Below are 18,075 nucleotides of genomic sequence, written 5' to 3'. Positions count from 1 at the left end.
GTTGTGTGTGGTGAGGTGAGGATGCTGGAACCCAAAGTCACACCAATGATTAATTTCCTGCCACGGTCATTTATGTAGACGAGTATAAATTTTAGGGTAAATGTCCTTATGCTTCTGGTTGACGTATGTTTTTGTTACACAGAAATGATCACTTGGAGTAAGAGAGGCAATACAGAGGCAGCATCAATGGGAGACAATTGTAGAGGCAACACTCAGTCCAGGCCTGGACCTAAGCAAAAGCTGTTACACTCAGCTTCCTTTTATGTAGAAGGGGACAGTTGAGCTGGACTAGAAAAGATCAAGATTTTTCATCTGGGCTTCATATTCTAGAGAAGTCAAATGAATTCTTAACCAAATCTAGATAGCTACCATAGAGCAACAAATCTCACTGTCGTAACTTGTCCCTGAGAGCTTGCCCTTCAAACTGTGCTCTATTGAAAAGAAAGACAAGGCTTTCCACCTACTGCTTCTTGCCTGTCATCCTAGGGAGAGCCTACGTGGTGGACTTTTACCCAGGGAGCCAAACTCATGGGGTCTCACGCCAGCTGTCTTGCCATCTTGATAGCTCCTGTTCCATTTGGAGCAACCAAAGGATTGTATTAAGCCATATTGTTTTGAAAAGTATCTTAATTGATGAGCAATACTTTTTTTTTCTGTAAATATGGGAATGTTTTTCATTCTGACCTGTTCTTGCAGTGACTATTGGAGAAATAATTTTATCAATATAAAAACATTCAAGCTATGCAATACTCTTATTGTCTGTTGACATTTTTATTCTTGTGAATGTTTGGTTTCTGCTTCGTTTCTTATTTTGCTTGCTTGCTTTCCTCTCCACACCCTCCCTCCCCAAATATCAATCAACTATTGAAAGAGAATACTTTTCTTCCCATCTCACCTTCTCTTTGGTTAGAAGCATGGGCCTACCATCCCCAGTCCCTATCTCTCCTTTGATCTTGTAAGGCCAATTCCACATCAGCATTAGATCCCATGGTCATCAGAGAAGTAGCTTAATCAAGGAACCAGCTTATCCTACAGCATGTAGGGCTACAGGGTAGTTCAGCAGAGCCTTGTTGCTCTGCCATTCTCAGAATACATATGGCAGCTGGGCCATGTTCATACGCCAACTAAGAACTGAAAGAAGGAGAGGGTAAAAGCAAGACTTTTACCCAGGGGATATCACCTGGATGTTCACCATCCCATTGATTAGAATTTCATCACAGGGCCATACCTGCTGGGAGGGTGATTTTTACTCAAAACAACCATGTGCCTAGCTACAATTTGAGAAATGAGAAAAGAATGAACTTGAGGGAACAACCAGTGGACTCTGTTGTAGCTCAGTCCTTTGCCCTTCTTCCCCCCACAAGGAACCTGTCCATCTTTTCCCCCAAAGGAACAGCAAACTATACAAGAAGCTAAGTAAAATTATTTTGAAGAGTGGTTCAGATGACTTAAAAAATAGGATATAAGCTGGTCTAGCATGCTCAAGGCCCTGAGTTCCATCCCTAGCACCACAATAAATAAATAAATACAGACTAGTTCTCCACCCCATCCTCGCTCTATAAACAGCACTGAGTAGGAGAAGAACAACCACTGAAAACTCACTTGTGAGGTGGGAAAGCGGAAAGTTTGAGCCAGGGAATTCCTGCTACAGGCTACCCAGGGTGGATAAGGAGACTTCAGAGCAGGAGTCTGCCCCCTGAATAGACACCTGACCTCAACCTGTCCTGGAGCTGCCTGGCTCACACATACAGCCAAGAAGGTCTTGCTGGCCCAGCCATCTCCCTCTCTCTTCAAGGCCACTGCTAATAGCTACATTTTAGAGGACAAACACAGTTGGCATTTTCAACACTTCGGGACTTTAATTAGCTGAGTGCAGCCCACAAACCTCAGTTCCTGGGGCAGAATGGGGCTCACTCCCTGCCCTCCTTTGGTGTCTGCAGTCTGTCTGGCTCTAACCCAGGCTCAGCTCACTCTCATAGCACCTTGGGAAAGGCAACCTGGAACCATCTTCACACCTTTTCCTCTCCCACCATTGCCTGTGGCTGGGGCCTCAGCATGTGGTCTCTTTTTCAAGATCCCATGGACGACAGTCTCCAAATGTTTTGTCATTATCTGAGACAATATGTGCCTTTGCCATCTTCCGACCTACCAGTTCCTTCATCACATTTAGGTGTCATCTGCAGCATCCCAATTTTCAAGTATCAAATTCTACACCCAAAACCTAAAATAAAAGCCAAGATTATAAGGCTCAAGCCTAGCTACTTGGGAGGCAGAGATCAGGATCTTGTTTCAAAGCCAGGCTAGGCTCTTACGCCTACATACACTTCAAACCGATGGCTGGGTGTGGTAGTGTATGCGTTTTTACCCCAGCTATCGGGGAAAGCACAATGGCTAGGCTGAGTAGTGCATGCCTGACATCCCAGGAACAAAAGGAAACACAAATGGGATCATAGTTCTGTCCCAGGTATAAAGGGATATCCTACCTCCACAAAAAACACAGACACTAGCAGAGTGTTGGTTCAGCAAGCACAAAACACTTGAGTTCAAATCCCAGTACTCCAAAAAAATATTGAATAACTAAAGGTATCTGATTTATTTTTTGTTCATGTAAATATTGACAGTCCCAAGCTAGAACAGTGGCTCCTCAATCATTAGGAAATCATGCTCCTCCAATTTGGTCACTTTGTTTCCCTCAATATATTATTTTATGCCTTCCTCTTGGTCCAATATTGTTCTGCCTCTACTCATCACATCCAGAAAAAAAGAGGAAAGGCATTTTTCCTTTACGATACTTCCTTTTTCCTTGAAGGTAACTCCTTAAGGTTTTGTATTACTCTGGTTTACATGCATTTCACCACAATTTTTTAGTCATGTGGCTGCTAACTAACTACAAGAGAGGGTAAAACTTGTCTGAGTTCTAGATAATACCTTATATACCCCAAACCCAGGAATTTCAATGAAGAAGCGAGATGATGATTTGGACACATGACAGCCTCCTCTGCATTTTCCTTGTCTTCAAATCTACTGAAGGTCTAACCTATGAGGAATTACCCACGGAAGACAGTACACACAGAAGCAAATACAAATCTCTCATTGAAGCAAAACTGGCCCTCCCCACTCTCACCTTGAAGTTCAGCATGTCAGCCAGAGTCAACACCATCATGGGCACACATCGTTTAGGTAGGAATGGACTGATGACACAGACAAAACCTCTTCAGGAAACTTTACCATCCTGCCCAGGGGCCCCTCACACGTGCACCACCCGCAACTTATGCAAGCCAATCTTCATCTCTGTGTACTCTGGACACTTGGGGTATTTGTCCCTGAACCGCTGGATTCCTGTTGTGATCAGGTGAGTGTCCAGGATTTCCCCCAAGCTGCCCTTAGGCTTCCAACAGGACTGTCCAAACCAGAGGAAGAGTGAAGAAGAGGAGGCAGACACTGAAAGTCATGGGGATACAGTAGCAGGAGGAAGGAGGTAAGTGCTGTAGCCCAAACCTATCTCCCAGGAGAAGGAAAGTGATGGTTGATGGCTAACAGGCACATACAGGGAGAAGCCAGGACTAGGAAGTTTTCCAGTTAGCAGTTGTGTAGATATGGGTGTCACTATATGTAGGAAAGTCGGTGAGCTTAGTCTTTGTCCCTGAAGTACATTAGGGACATAACCAGTCTCAGGAGGCTCATGCAGCTATGGCTGAAGATGAACTATTGTTGCAGACACTAACAAGATAGCTCCAGTAGTGACTGTCATGTTGTTCCTATTTACATCTTAATTTATTAGAAATATTTCTGTAATCAGATCCACCCATTAAAACAGCCTCTCTGGAGTGAATGCATGACTATCATAGTCTGCTTTCCCTGCTATAACGTAACACCAGAGCCTGGGTGACTCGTAGAATGACATTTCTTTCTCACTATTCTGGAGAGCCTTTCAAGATCAAGGTGCTGGCTGATTTGGTTGCTGGCTGGCAGGCTGCTGCCTTCACACCGTGTCCTCAAATGGCAAAGTAAGCAAGGCTTGGTCTCTTTTTCTCCTTGCTTAGTGGCCTTATGACCTTGTCCAAACCTATTTATCTCCCAGCTCCAAATATCATCCCCATGGAAGTTATGGCTGCAACCTATGAATATGGAGGACATGATTCTATCCATTGCAGCAAATTCTCAATTGTATTCAGAGGTCCTAGCTGCCCCTGAACTTTCTCTTCCTTCTCAGCATGCCTGAACTCCCAGAAGCCTCCCTTTCCCCAAGAGCCTCTGGAAACACAAAGAAGAGAGCCTGGCTCTCTAGAGCAAAGCAAGGTGGGGCCTAGAGAGAGGCCCAAACCTCAGGCCCCATGTCCTGTGCAGATGGGTGGTCTTGGCACAGGGACTGTATGTGGTTTTCTTAGGTAGGGTTCAAAAGTGTAAATGGGGAGCACACCCTCCTCAAACCTACCACACCCCTGTCTGGTCTGACATCTGCTCCCCTCACTCAGCTAGGTCTCCATCTTTGTCCTTCTCTACATGACACTGAATTGAGCCCCTAGCACTGTGCAAGCTGACAGTGTGGACCATCCTTCCTCACATAAGACATGTTCTGTTGTGTTCTGGAATCCACATAGAACTTGGCAGTGCTTGTAACTTTTTGGTCTAAGCTGAGACCTCTTTGCCCTAGCTGGAACTCTTTCCATCTCTTGGATGGGAGACTCTGGGGTAAGAATCTGCACTTCTGTTGACTTTCAGAACTGCTTGGTTACCCCCCAAAAGCAAGTCCATGAACTGACTGAATACACATTTGATAAGCATAAGCCTTGTGTGCGAGAGGCCTTCACTTGCCTCTTTTCATTTAATGCCAGACACAGATAACCGTGAATAACAGGAGGAGCTGTCTCTTCTGTAGCCTCTCCTATGTCCACAAACAAAATGCATGTGTGCATGCAGGCATGGGGACACTTCTAGAGTGGCGTGACCAGGAACAGTGCCAAAAATCCCACCCACACATTCTCCAAAGACTCTATGCCACTGCCCCTAGGCACAGAGCCCTGTGTGAACCATTGACATTTCTGGACCCACTCTATCAATGGCCCTTCAGCAGTCACCTCCCTGGAACTAACTATTGCAGTATACTCCTTAGCCTCTCTGAGTTCTGGCCAGACTGGGCTGGGTGGGGATAGGGAAGGGCAGATGCTTTCCACTGGCAGAGCCTAGCTTACATGCATACACCTAGCTGCAAGAGAGTCTGGAAATGGCACTTTCTTGTACCTGTAACATGATATGCGGGAGGTTATCCTCCCTCTGTGGTGGAGGTGTCTACAAATGTTGATGAGTAAACAAAATCAAATGTCTCTCTAGAATCTACTTCTTTGCCATCCAACGTTTTTCAGGTTTCTAAAGTTTAAAGGTGTTCTTGCCTGACATAGCACAACATGAAGTCTCCTCACCCACAAGGGGTCAATTGCACAAATCCCACCCTCTGTCCTATTTGATCAGCCTCCTATCTCATTTCTGTGTACTGCATGTATTAAGTCATGTGTGACAACTATCAACATAGCTGATAAAACTGAATGGTGAAGGGTGGGGGGTGCAAGAGATAAAATACTTTAAAATACTCAAGACATACCCAAGACATAGCCCTGCTCACAGCAGAGCTGCTGCAAGTCTCGGGCCCTGCTGTGACATGACTTTGACCTAAGCCCCTGGAGCTCCAGAGAGAAACTGAACTCTCTCCAATTTCCCTGAGACCAGAGAGGCCCACCTGGCAAACTCAGAAGGGGTGTAAATGAGAACAACCTTGATAATAATCCATGCCAGTAAGTCAAGTTTCTAAACAAAAGACACACTATTTATAAGCCACCAGAAAAACTCGATAACCTGAATTGGAATTAACTGAGAGGAACCTAGAGGAACGCACTCTAAAACAAATGCTAAAGTGCATCAAAAATAGCTTTCCCCCAGCTGCAAAAAACTTGTAAGATTTCTATTATTTGCCTTGGTTAGAAGAGTACAGTGACCAAAGAGCTAACCTTTTCCTTCTAGATACCCAGCCTCCAATCTCCTCTATTACTATTCTTTTCCTACTTATACGCACACTGGACTCAGGTAGGCCCTCCCAGGAAAACACTTTTAACCTGTTTTCAAACCTTTCTCCTTTACTTCAGGAAAGAGGTCTATCTTCCTTTTCCTTCATGCTATTAAGAACTAAAAAGAAGTTTAGAACAGAATTCTTCATAGGCCAAAAAGTAGAAACAATCCACATACCCATTACCCAGTGACTGGATAAGCAAAATGTGGTATATCTACATAATGGCACATTATTTGGCCATTAAAAAAACACAAAATAATGGAGTATTAATATTGTGTTAAATTTTCTATATGAAATGTCCCCAAAGGCTAATGTGTTGAAGGCTTGTTTGTGCAACAGCACTCAGATATGCAGGTCCTTGGTTAAAGTTACCTAACCTCTCTAAGCCTGCTTTCCTTCTGGAAGCTTTTCTGAACTTCAGTTGCTTGTCTATGTATGGGAGATAAGGAGTATCATGCAGATTGATTTATGTGGAAAATCAAAGTGCTGTGTTAATCTATTATTGTTTTAGATGGATAAAAGGTAAACTGCTGATATAGATCAAAAGCAGGTGATACAAAGATGATGGATAGGTGGTAGATAATAGATCAGAGATGGATTGGTGGATGGATGGATGGATGGATAAAGATAAAGTGATATAGAGATAGCAAAAGGAAGCTGGGAGAATGTCAGCGTGGCTACTGTGGTTCAGAGTGGCTTTATCCAGAAGGGTTATAGATGGGTGTTCCTTTCCTCTTCTTGTTTACAATTGTAGTGTAAATTTTTATAATGCTTATTATTTGTATACATTTCAAGGTTGAAATAGTGCTACTAATGCATGTATTAGTAATAAGATCTTAATATTAATGAAAAAGTAATATTAGTGAAAAACATTTACCCTACCAGCAAAATCAAATATAAGAGCTACTGATGCAGGGAATTGGACTCTTGACTCCTTTTGTTTCTTACAGTCTTCATTATTTTTGATGGCTTCAAATGACCTAGTATATTGTGCTTCAGTCTCTAAAGTTCCAAAATAGAGAGCACTCCCTCCATTCCAACTTAGTGCTGCTTTGTGGAGTGTTTTTATTGGAGCATCTCAGGTTAAATACTCACCCATTGGAACAATCACTGTAGCCCAGTGATGAATAGCAAACCACTTGATGACTAGACTCAAGCAGCTACAAAGCTGGTTGCTGATGCCTGTATTTTTATCTGTTGAGGAAACTGAGCTGAAAAGGATTAAAGTTTCAGGCCAACCTGGGCATAAAAGTCTGGGAGATCCTATCTCAAAATCAACTAGCAAAAAACAAGGCTGAAGGACCTGTTCTAAGAGGTAGAGTACCTACCTGACTGCCAAATACAAGGCTCCAAGCTTAAACTCACAAGTACTACCAAGAAGGAGGGGGACAGTGAAAATCAGCATGTCAAGGAAAGAGAGGGATATTTGGAGAGAGCTACACTCTAGACTAAGGCACTGATGTTTTGGTCAGTTCTGTAATGAGCCTATCAGACCAGAACACTTGGCATGCTGCCCTGAAGAGTGTCCAGAAGCTTCATCCAGATATGCAAGAATTACCCAGCTCCAGCTCTGTGTTATTTGAATTAAAACTATATTACTTCAAAGTCAGATCTTCAAGAGTAGTAAAATCATTCAAGAACTGGAAATGTTGCTCAGTAGTAGAGTGTTGCGTAGCTACTCAAGGCTCTGGTGAAGCTAATCATCTTCCTTTTTCTTTTCTCTTCCTTCCTTCCTTCCTTTCTTCTTTCTTTCTTTCTTTTTTCTTTCTTTCTTTCTTTCTTTCTTTCTTTCTTTCTTTCTTTCTTTCTTTCTTTCTTTCTTTCTTTCTTTCTTTCTTTCTTTCTTTTTTCTTTCCCTTTCTTTCTTTCTTTTGTCGATCATGTGGCTTGAACTCAGTGCCCAGGCCCTTTACCACTGTACCACTTTGAGTTACAGCACTACTTTTGGTTTTCTGGTGGTTAATTGGAGATAAGAGAGTCATGGACTTTGAACTGCGATCCTCAGATCTCAACCTCCTAAGTATCTAGGATTACAGGCGTGAGCCACCCCTGTCATCTTCCTATGTTATTTAGCATCCTGTCCTCATAGCAAGAAGTGTTTTAAGGGCTGTGGATAGAAGGATAGAATAAGATTTCTAGAGCTTTCCACACCACAATTCAGAGCATCATAAACACAATAAAAACAGTAATCAAGAAACGGATAAAAGTATTTTCAATAAATATAACATTAAAATGAGATGCCATTTTTAACTAAATCTAGGTGAAATTGAAGCATATGTAATGATCATTTTTATGGAAAAGATATTTGAATAGTGAAAGGAAGTCAACAATATTAGATCAATATTGCGTTTTAAAGAGTAAGGAAGCTTTTGTTTTGAGACAGGGTCTTACCTTATAGCCTAGGCTGGTCTTTGAATTTATGATTCACAATCCTTCTGCCTTAGCTTCCTGAATGCTAGGATTATAGGTATTCACTCCAATGCCCAACCTTTAAGATTTCTGAAAACTTTTCATAGGAAATTTGTTTTTTGTCTTTTTTTTTTTTTTTTTTGTCAGTCATGGGTCCTGAACTCTAGGCCTGAGCACTGTCCCTTAGCTCTTCAGCTCTAGGCTAGTGCTCTACCATTTGAGCCACAGGACTATTTCTGGCTTTTTCTGCTTATGTGGTGCTGAGGAATCGAACCCAGGGCCTCATACATGCCAGGCAAGCACTTTACCACTGAGCCACCTTCCCAGCCCTTGTTTTGTTTTTTTAAATTTTGTTGATTTCTGCATTTTAAAAATAATAAGCAAGACTTACATACATAATCCAAAGAAAAATACAAGCAGAGCTTGATGGCATGTGCCTGCAACTCCAGCAACTCAGGAGGCTGAGACAGGATGATCTCTTAAAACCAGAAGTTTGAGGCAAGCCTAGGTATCATAGTTTCAAAAACAATCCAACAACAATAAAAATATATATATATAGTAGGCCAGGAGCTGGTGGCTCATACCTGTAATCCTGCCTACTCAGGAGGCTGAGATCTGAAGATCACGATTCCAAGCCAGCCCTGGGAGAAAAGTCCTCACGAGACTCTTATCTCCAATTAACTACTCCAAAACAGGACGTGTAGTTGTGTCTTAAAGTGGTAGAACTTGAGCAAAAGAGCTCAGGGACTGTACCCAGGCCCTGAGTTCAAGCTCTACTACCACCACCACCAACAACAAAAATACAGTAGGTGCAACCTTTTGCTAAATTCCCTTTAAGAGTCAATGTTGGACCAGGAAATGGATTCATCCAACTTGGGGGAATAGGGCCAAGGGAAGAGGGGGAGAACAAATGGTGGAAAGAAGGCTGGGAGAGAATGCAGTCAAGAATTCATTGTATATACAACAAAATTAAGAAAAGTAAGTGAGAGGGTCGGTCAAAGGTGGGGAGAGAATGTTGAAGAGGTGACACTGATCAAGTTGCTCTGTATTCATCAACTGTTTTATTATATGGCACCTCCTTCGTGCAACTGCTTAACGGTAGTAAAAAATTTAAAAGAATTTAACGTTGATAAGGGAGCAGCAAAACAGGAGCATTGGAGTATAAATGAGTACAACCTTCTAGAAGATTGAATTCAAATTCTCGAGCCCAACTTGTAGTTATCAATTCTCATGCTAAAATAAAATATGCATAGGAAAAACTACTTGTCACTGATTCTAATGATGAAAATTAAAAGTGATTAGGAAACAAAACAGGATTTGGAACTGTGATTTATATACAACAGCACTCATTGCTGAGGTTTCTCAAATATGGAAAACTTAGAAACAAATGTATAATATTAAGGATGAGGGTCAACACATTGTGATGTGATCCTGTCACAAGATTACTGCAATCATGAAAATACTACTTACAAAGAATGTCCAAATAAAATAAAACATGATTATAACACAGTTTTCAGGGCAAAAGTCTAGATTAAAAGAACTAAGCAACTGAGGGCCAAGGGGTGCTTGTGTATATGTCTATACACAAAAACAGGCTCTGAAGATTTATGAGCATCTCTAGGAGCAGCTTAGGTCTTTCCATAATTGCTATGTTTTGTGTTTTATGATTCTTTGTTATAGTTGTTTTATGGTTTTTTTATCATGTGAAAGAAAAAAAAATTCTTCTTCAAAAGGTCTCAATGACTTTTGTGTAATCGGTTAGGTATAACCTCTATTGCAAATGCATTTGGCTTTGTCCCAGCAATTCAACGTTCAGGAACAGATTCTCCATCTGTAGACTGAGCATCCAACATCGTAATGAGGCATGGTAATGGTAGGAGAGAGGGAACAAGCTGGATGCCCATCATGCAGGTCTAGTTAAATAATGTTTGCTGCTGTGTTTCTAGTGACTGAGTCCAGTATCTTGAGCATGCTGAGAAGTCACCCTATACCGAGCTACAGCCCAGCCCTAGTTAGAGAAACTATGACATTCCTTCCCTGGAATATGCTATAGTCACAAACAAGAATGAGGAAAACTTTTGCTCCTTCATTATTTTTCTTCTGAATCATTATTTTCTTATAATATATATTCTTCTATAATATACAATCTATTATTCTGTATTGTTCTTATTTACTAGTAATAGTCCACATCCTATATTATTAGTATTGCTTACTACTCTTGAATGCTCTCCAAGAGCAAATGGAAACAACAAGATACAAGAAAACCTATCGAGGAAGGTTTTGAGAGCGCATGAAAATGAGGATAGGAAATATCATCTCTGTAAGTACATGTGTCTAGCTTCTGACCATTTATGACTCTAGGCACAAATAACTCTGTAAGTTTCCACAAGACCCTGGGAGCTCTGATTGCCTGAGAGAAAGGTTCCTATACTTTAGGAACCTTTGAAATCAGTTGGAGGTTGATGACCACTGTATTCAGTACCATCTAATGCAGTGATCATGGACTGGATACCCGCTAGCTCCTGAGCACCATTGTTGAGAGCCTGGACGATGAATTCAACTGGCCTTGATTTAAACTGCAGAAAACTATTGGGTGACTTTGTCAACATTAAAGAAGCAATGCTTTGTAAAATGGAGGTGATGGTAACCCCTACTATGAAAGGTTGCTAGAAGGAATCCATGAAATGACACCTGTAAAATGCTTCTGTTTCTACTAATGCTGCCGTTTCTAATAATACTGGCATTCTTAATAGAATTATTCCTCCTTGACTGTCCTAGAAATAACTGCTCCATGGGTACATCTTGTAAGTTCCAGACCATCTTAGGCTACAAAGGAAGACGATTCAGAAAAAGAGCAGCAGGAGGAGGAGAAAGGTAGAGAAGAGGAGGGGGAGAGGAGAAGGAAAGAAGAGACAGAGGAAGACTGGAAGAAGAGGTAAAGGATGAAGAGAAGAAGGGAAGGAGGAGGGAGAAAGGAAGAGGAGAGGAAGAAAGGGAGAGGAAGAAAGAAGAGGAAGAAGAGCAGTGTTACTCACTTAGTAGAGCAGCCAAGCAGATGAAATGCAGTAATATATTTGCAATGCCTGAAATAGTGTCTGATTCTCAGAAGACTAACGATTTTATCATTAACAAAAACATCCTTTGAAAAGCCATGTCTTTTTACCTCCGATTTCTGGCCTCAAGGTTTCCCTTAATTTTGAGAACTGTATTACATCGTTCCTAGAATTTCTGTGCAGATCTTCATCAAACCTGCTTATCCTTGTTATTTTGTGCTGCTCTTGCTTCAGGGCTTGAAGTAACTGTGTCTTCAAACGTTTTAAACCTGCTTGCCTCAAGCTTTCAGGTTATGCTATATTGTTCTTGGGCTCCAAAACTCAATTTGTGGCAGCTGCTAACTGTGTATGGCTTATTTGCTCCTGTGGGATTGTAAATGTATCGCACACTCACTTCAGAGGATTTCTGTGAGCACCCCTGACCCCTGGCTGGAGGTTTTCCTGTATTGTGGTCTCAAGAGTCCTCAGATCTCCTAAGTTTTATCTGCTCTGAAGAAGTTTTTGCATTCATTTCTCCACTTAGGATCCCCATACCTCACAGGTGATACAAACTCAGCCCCCACATCTGCATGTGGCCAAGAAGACAGAGAAGGAATGTTTCTCATCCTAGTTTCTTTTCAACCGTCAACTTGTTCCCATCTCCCTGGGGAAGCACAGAGCTGGTGGCTGGACTGTCATTTTAGGAGGGAATGAAATCTCTAACCCCAACCCCAATCATATGAAATATTAAAATTCATACACTGACTAGCTTATAAGCCAAAGAAATCTATTCCTCATAGCTCTGGAAATTGAAGTTCTATGATCAATGTGCCAGCATATTCTCTGTCTAGTGAGGACTCACTCTTCTTGTTTCTTTTTTTAAAATGATATTTTTATTAACTTTAAGTAGTTATACAAAGGAGCTTACCATTCAACAAAGCATGAATGACTACATGAATACAATGTGTCTTAATATCAACCCTGTTAACTTCTCACCCATCCTTCCCAACCCACCCCTTCCCTCACTTTTCTTTTCTTTTCCTTTTCCTTTTTCTTTTCTTTTTGTTGATTGTGGGGCTTGAATTCTGGGCCTGGGCACTGTCCTTGAGCTCTTTAGCTCAAGGGGAGCACTCTACCACTTGAGCCACAGTGCCACTTTTAGTTTTCTCATGTTAATTGGAGATAAGAGACTCATGGACTTTCCTGCATGGGCTGACTTTGAACCACGATCCTCAGATCTCAGCCTCTTGTGTAGCTAGGATTACAGGTGTGAGTCACCAGTGTCTGGCCCCTCACTTTTCTTAAAGGACTCACTTTCTAGTTCACTGGCTATCTTTTCACTGTTTTCTACCTAGTGAAAGGGAAGAACTTTGGTCTCCTCAGCCCTTATAGGGCACTAACCCTGTTCATGAGGACTCCACCCTTATGACCTAATGACCTCCCAAAGCTGTACCTCCTAATACCATAGTGGTGAGGGTGGTTGGGCCTCCATGTATGAATTCTGAGGGAGCACAACATCCAGACGACAGCTCTGTCTTTATCTTCCACATTGTATTATGCACACATGATGGAAACAGGCCAGCACCCATAAAGTCTTAACTGTACTGGTACTGAAAGAGAGAAATGGACCGAGATGTTTCCATCCTATCAGTGCTCATTAGCCACATGTGTCTAGTGCCCACCATCGTGGGCCACACAAGTGATAGAACATTCCCATCATTGCAAAGTTCTTTCTATTGGACAGTGTTGCCTTAGAAGCTGATCTTCAAGCAAGCATCTGTCTTGCTCTTTGTTGTGACCCCAACCCTAATCACACAACTTGTGTTCAGTAAACGGTTATGGAATGAACAAACTGATGAGCAATTGTCCATTGACAGAGGTTCAGAGAAGTAAACTTACTTAAATATCACTGGATTTAAATAGCGGCATCAGACTAGGCACTCTGGTAGTAGGCAGCATCCTAGATAGCAGATAACACCTCTGGCCCTATCTTCTACAACTTGAGAGATGATTAAGGCAATGAAAAATGAAACTGTGGGACCCTTGTTTTACATCTCTCAGGTAGGCCCTCCTGCAGGAGGAAAGGCTGCTGCAGAGATTTGAGGTACTGGTGGTTGCTGTAAGGTGACCTAGAGAAATGGGAGAAAATACTGAGTGGCAGGCCCCAGCCCATGGTTTGGAAGCACCTGTCCCAGGGGCAGGCTGAGGGCTCACTGTGGAGGAAGTTGACACTTGACGGATGGTCACCTCTTTTGCACTGTTTCTGGGCTCTCCACTACCTCCTTCCCATGATCCTTCTCTGATATCTAGAATCTGAGACTCCTTGAAACTGGGCAGGGCCACCCCCACAAAGCTTCATTCCACACATACCCTCTTCTCACCCTGCCTCCTTGAAACCTTCACTCCAAATCAAACTGGTTTTCTCCTTAACAAGAACATAGGGGCAGCAGCCCTGCCTTCTTCTTGGTTGGACTCAGCATCTGATTCTCCCTCTTTTTTTTTTTTTTTTTTGTCAGTCATGGGGCTTGAACTCTGTGCATAGGCACTGTCCCTGAGCTCTTCAGCTCAAGGCCATCACTCTACCACTTGGGCCACAGTGCCACTTCCGGCCTTTTCTGTTTATGTGGTACTGAGGAATCAAACCCTGGGCCTCATGAGTGCAAGGCAAGCCACATTCCCAGCCCTGATTCTTCCTCTTAACCTGGACTTTCAGGGGCTTCATTCACTCTGAAGCCAACTATCCTTTAAAATATGCTGGACCCAAGGCTTGGCACAGTGGTTCACACCTACAGGCTTAGCTACACAAGAAGTATAAAAAGGGGACTGGGAAGGTGGCTCAGTGGTAGAGTGCTTGCCTTGCATGCATGAGGCCCTGGGTTCAATTCCTCAGCACCACATAAGCAAAAAAAGCTGGAGGTAGTGCTGTGGCTCCAGTGGTAGAGCACTAGCCTTGAGCTGAAGAGTTGAGGGACAGTGCCCAGGCCCAGAGTTCAAGCCCCATGACTGACATAGATAGATAGATAGATAGATAGATAGATAGATAGATAGATAGATAGATAGATAGATAGATAGATAGATAGATAGAGTATAAAAAGGAGGATCATGGTCCAGACTGGTCTAAGCATGAACATGGGGATTTATTTGAAAAACGACTTTAGCAAAAAGGGTCATGGACATAGGTCAAGGAGCATTGGGCCTGCATAGAAAAATGCAAGGCCCTGAGTTCAAGCCATTGTGCTCCACCCAAAAAAATACACTAGACTCCTTTCTCACACCACTTCCCCACCCCTACTCTTCCTTCTGATAGAGAATCCCTAGGGCTCTGACATTCTTCCCCCACCCTCTGGACTCCCCACAGCCAATTGGTGCAGAGGTTAAGTCCCAGCACAAAGGCATCAGCCTATAAGATTGCTAACAGCTTAGGAGGGCTTGACTTGCTAAGCTCATCAGTTTGCCTATTGCAGGAATTTGAATAGAAATACTCAGAGAAGGAGTTCAGAGTGGAGATAAAATTGAAAAGACATTTTAAGATAACATCAGGGTAGGTAGAGGTGCTGGTGGCTTGGCTAGTCAGGAAGCAGTCATGTAAGCTATTGCTAAAGGAATTGACCATTCCTTTGGTGAGGGCTGTTTATTGAAGCTCCTACCATTAGTTACAGTGACTACTGCACTCATTAAATTATAGGCATGCTTGTGATCTCTTTCTGTAGGATCTGAAGAGATTTTTCTCTTTGAGATAAGTAGTAGGTATTCATCTTCTGACTCCCATTCCAGCCCCTACAGGGCCTGAATCATAAAGTGTGCTCATTAAATATGTGTTGAATGAATTATACGTGAATGAAACATTCTGCTTGATGTTTCTATACTACCAGCAAACACTTACTAGAAACCAAAAAAAGCCTGGACATTTCTTGAGCTGGGATTGGAACTCAGAATCTTCTCATTGCAAGTCAAAGGGTTTGGATTTTTTTTTTTGCATATCACCATTATGGTTGAATGTGAATTGACTGTAATGTGTGGCGGTTCAGCAGACAGGCCATCTGTGTGTGGCTTTCTAGGACAATGATTCTGGAAAGTCTTTTCTGGGAAAGGCCCCAAGAATGTGCACGCAGCAGAGGAGAAAGACTTCTTTAAACGTGGATTGCTGCCGTGGCTCCTATCATGAAGCTGTAAACAACACAAGTCAGAGGCTTCCTTGGGGACAGAAGAACATCTGTCTCTTCAAAACTTTCAACATTCCTATTAAACAATTTCTTGGGGATTAACAAAGGGGAGATTGAGCACAGGGAAATTCTTAAGATCGCTCAATTCGACTCAAAAAGTCAGTATAAGTTCAAAGCTGGGAAAACTGATTTTTATGACAGCTCATGTGAATATCTGAATTAGCTGCAAACTTGAGACATCTGTGTGTGCCAGGTACCAAAGGGGGCTTTCCATACACTAGCCTTTCTTACTACATACAATATGGTGGAGAGTGAGGGTGTGGAGTTGTTGTTTAAGAAAATAGGCACGGAGTAGTTTAGCGTCCTCAAGGTCACAGGGCTGCTCAACAGTTGATTCTGAATTCAAACTCAGCTTTTCTTTTTTTCTTTTCTTTCTTTTTTTTTTTTTTTTTTGGTCATGGGGCTTGAACTCTGGGCCTGGGCGCTGTCCCTCAGCTCTTCAGCTCAAGGCTAGTGCTCTACCACTTGAGCCACAGCACCACTTCTGGTTTTCTAGTGGTTTATTGGAGATAAGAGTCTCACGGACTTTCCTGCCCGGGCTGGCTTTGAACTGGGATCCTCAGATCCCAGCCTCCTGAGTAGCTAAGATTACAGGCGTGAGCCACCGGCCAAACTCAGGTTTTCATCCTGGAAGCCCAGGCCCTCCACTTTCAAATGTGGCCAATGGAACCCTTTTACTTGAGAATTGGTTTAAAATAAAGGGACTTCATTAGTTCACAGAATTCTGGAAGAACAGAGTAACAGTGCCCTGGAGGGACAGAGAAAGCGCTGGGCTTCAGAGCAATGGCAACCAGATGCCTGAATTCTACCACTCCTCATCTTTCTGTTCCTCCCAGGATCACTTTCATCCTTTGTCCCATCCAACCTACTTCAGTTACCTGGCAGAAAACTTGGCTGCCAGGATTTCCATACCTCATATTCCCTTGCTCCTGGCAGGAGAGAGGAGCTACTTCTATTTGGAACTTCCAAGATGGGAATCGAATGAGTCAAATACTTCCTCTATGCAATCCACTCTAGCTTTGGAATTGGGCCATTGAGAACAAGACAAACCCTCATTTGGAGGAAGAGAAAGTATCTTCAAAAGAAACAAAAATGGCCAAAGGAAATATAAAAACTTAGTTTGAAGCAGAGAACACTCGGTAAGGGGAATATTCCAGTTATCTTTCAGCATCTGAAGGGCCCTTAAGAGAAGGATCGAGAACATGCTCTAGGTTACTAAGGCACCTATAGATAGAAATTTCCAGAAGAGCTGGGTGTGGTGGTACATGCCTGTAATCCCAACATTTGAGATACTGAAACAAGAGGGTCATAAATTCAAGACTAACCTGGACTACATCGTAAACCTCTATCTTAAAAACAACAACAACAACAACAACAAAATAGTTTCCAGCTGCATCATTCAGGGGCTTCCCATGTGTGAGGTGTACACGGTTTCTTCCTATTTGTGATGGCTTCTTATAGTCACAATGAATCTGTTAGATACATGCCTCTGCTGTGATTTTACACATGAGGAAACAGACCAAGACAAATTGTCCAAGTGGCAGTCATTGTTTTTAATCTCTGCTCTTCTCATTACAGCACTTACTCTCTCTCTCTCTCTAATAACCATTTTTGTTCAAAGAGTTGGGGTTTTCCAGGAGTGGTAAGGGGGTTGCCTATGCCTAGAGGTGCCAATGAAGAAGCTGGTAATAATATACTTTAAAATTGAAGATAGATACAGTTAGACGAGAAATCCCCTAACATCCAAACTAGCTCCATTGAATAAATTACTTGAGTTTTTTCCCCATAAATCCCTTTTTAAAACTCTGCTCTGGTTATACTCTATATCCCTCACCCTCCATCTATCCTTTTGCCTCTTGCTCTGGGCCTCCTAATTCAGACCCTATGCAGTGTATAAGCTTCTAGCTGGTTCTGTCTAGTAGAGAGCCACAGGAAATCAGAGGAAAGGATCATTGGATTTTGACTGCCTGTTTCTTCAACTTAAGGTTCAGTTAACTCCTTCCTTGTCTCTCTTCCCTTCATCTTAAGGATGGTTGCTGCCAGATCAGAGATCCTACAGCAGCCCCTGCATTCCCATGCTGTTGTATTTAAATTTGTTGCCAACCATCCTCAAAATGTAAGTTGTACTGGGCTCAGGTGGCTTAAGCCTCTAATCAATCCTAGCTACTCAGGAGACTAAGATCTGAAGACCACAGTTCAAAGTCAGCCTGTGCAGGAAAGTCTATGAGACACTTATCTCTTAATTAACCATCAAAAAGCTGGAAGTAGAACTGTGGCTCAAGTGGTAGAACACTAGCCTTGAATCAAAAATCTCAGGGACAGTGCCTAGACTCTGTTCAAGTCCCAGGAC

Source organism: Dipodomys spectabilis, unplaced genomic scaffold, assembly GCF_019054845.1.
Source record: "Dipodomys spectabilis isolate Male_0828 unplaced genomic scaffold, ASM1905484v1 ptg000006l, whole genome shotgun sequence".
Lineage (NCBI taxonomy): Eukaryota > Metazoa > Chordata > Mammalia > Rodentia > Heteromyidae > Dipodomys > Dipodomys spectabilis.
This window is presented reverse-complemented; position numbering follows the sequence as displayed.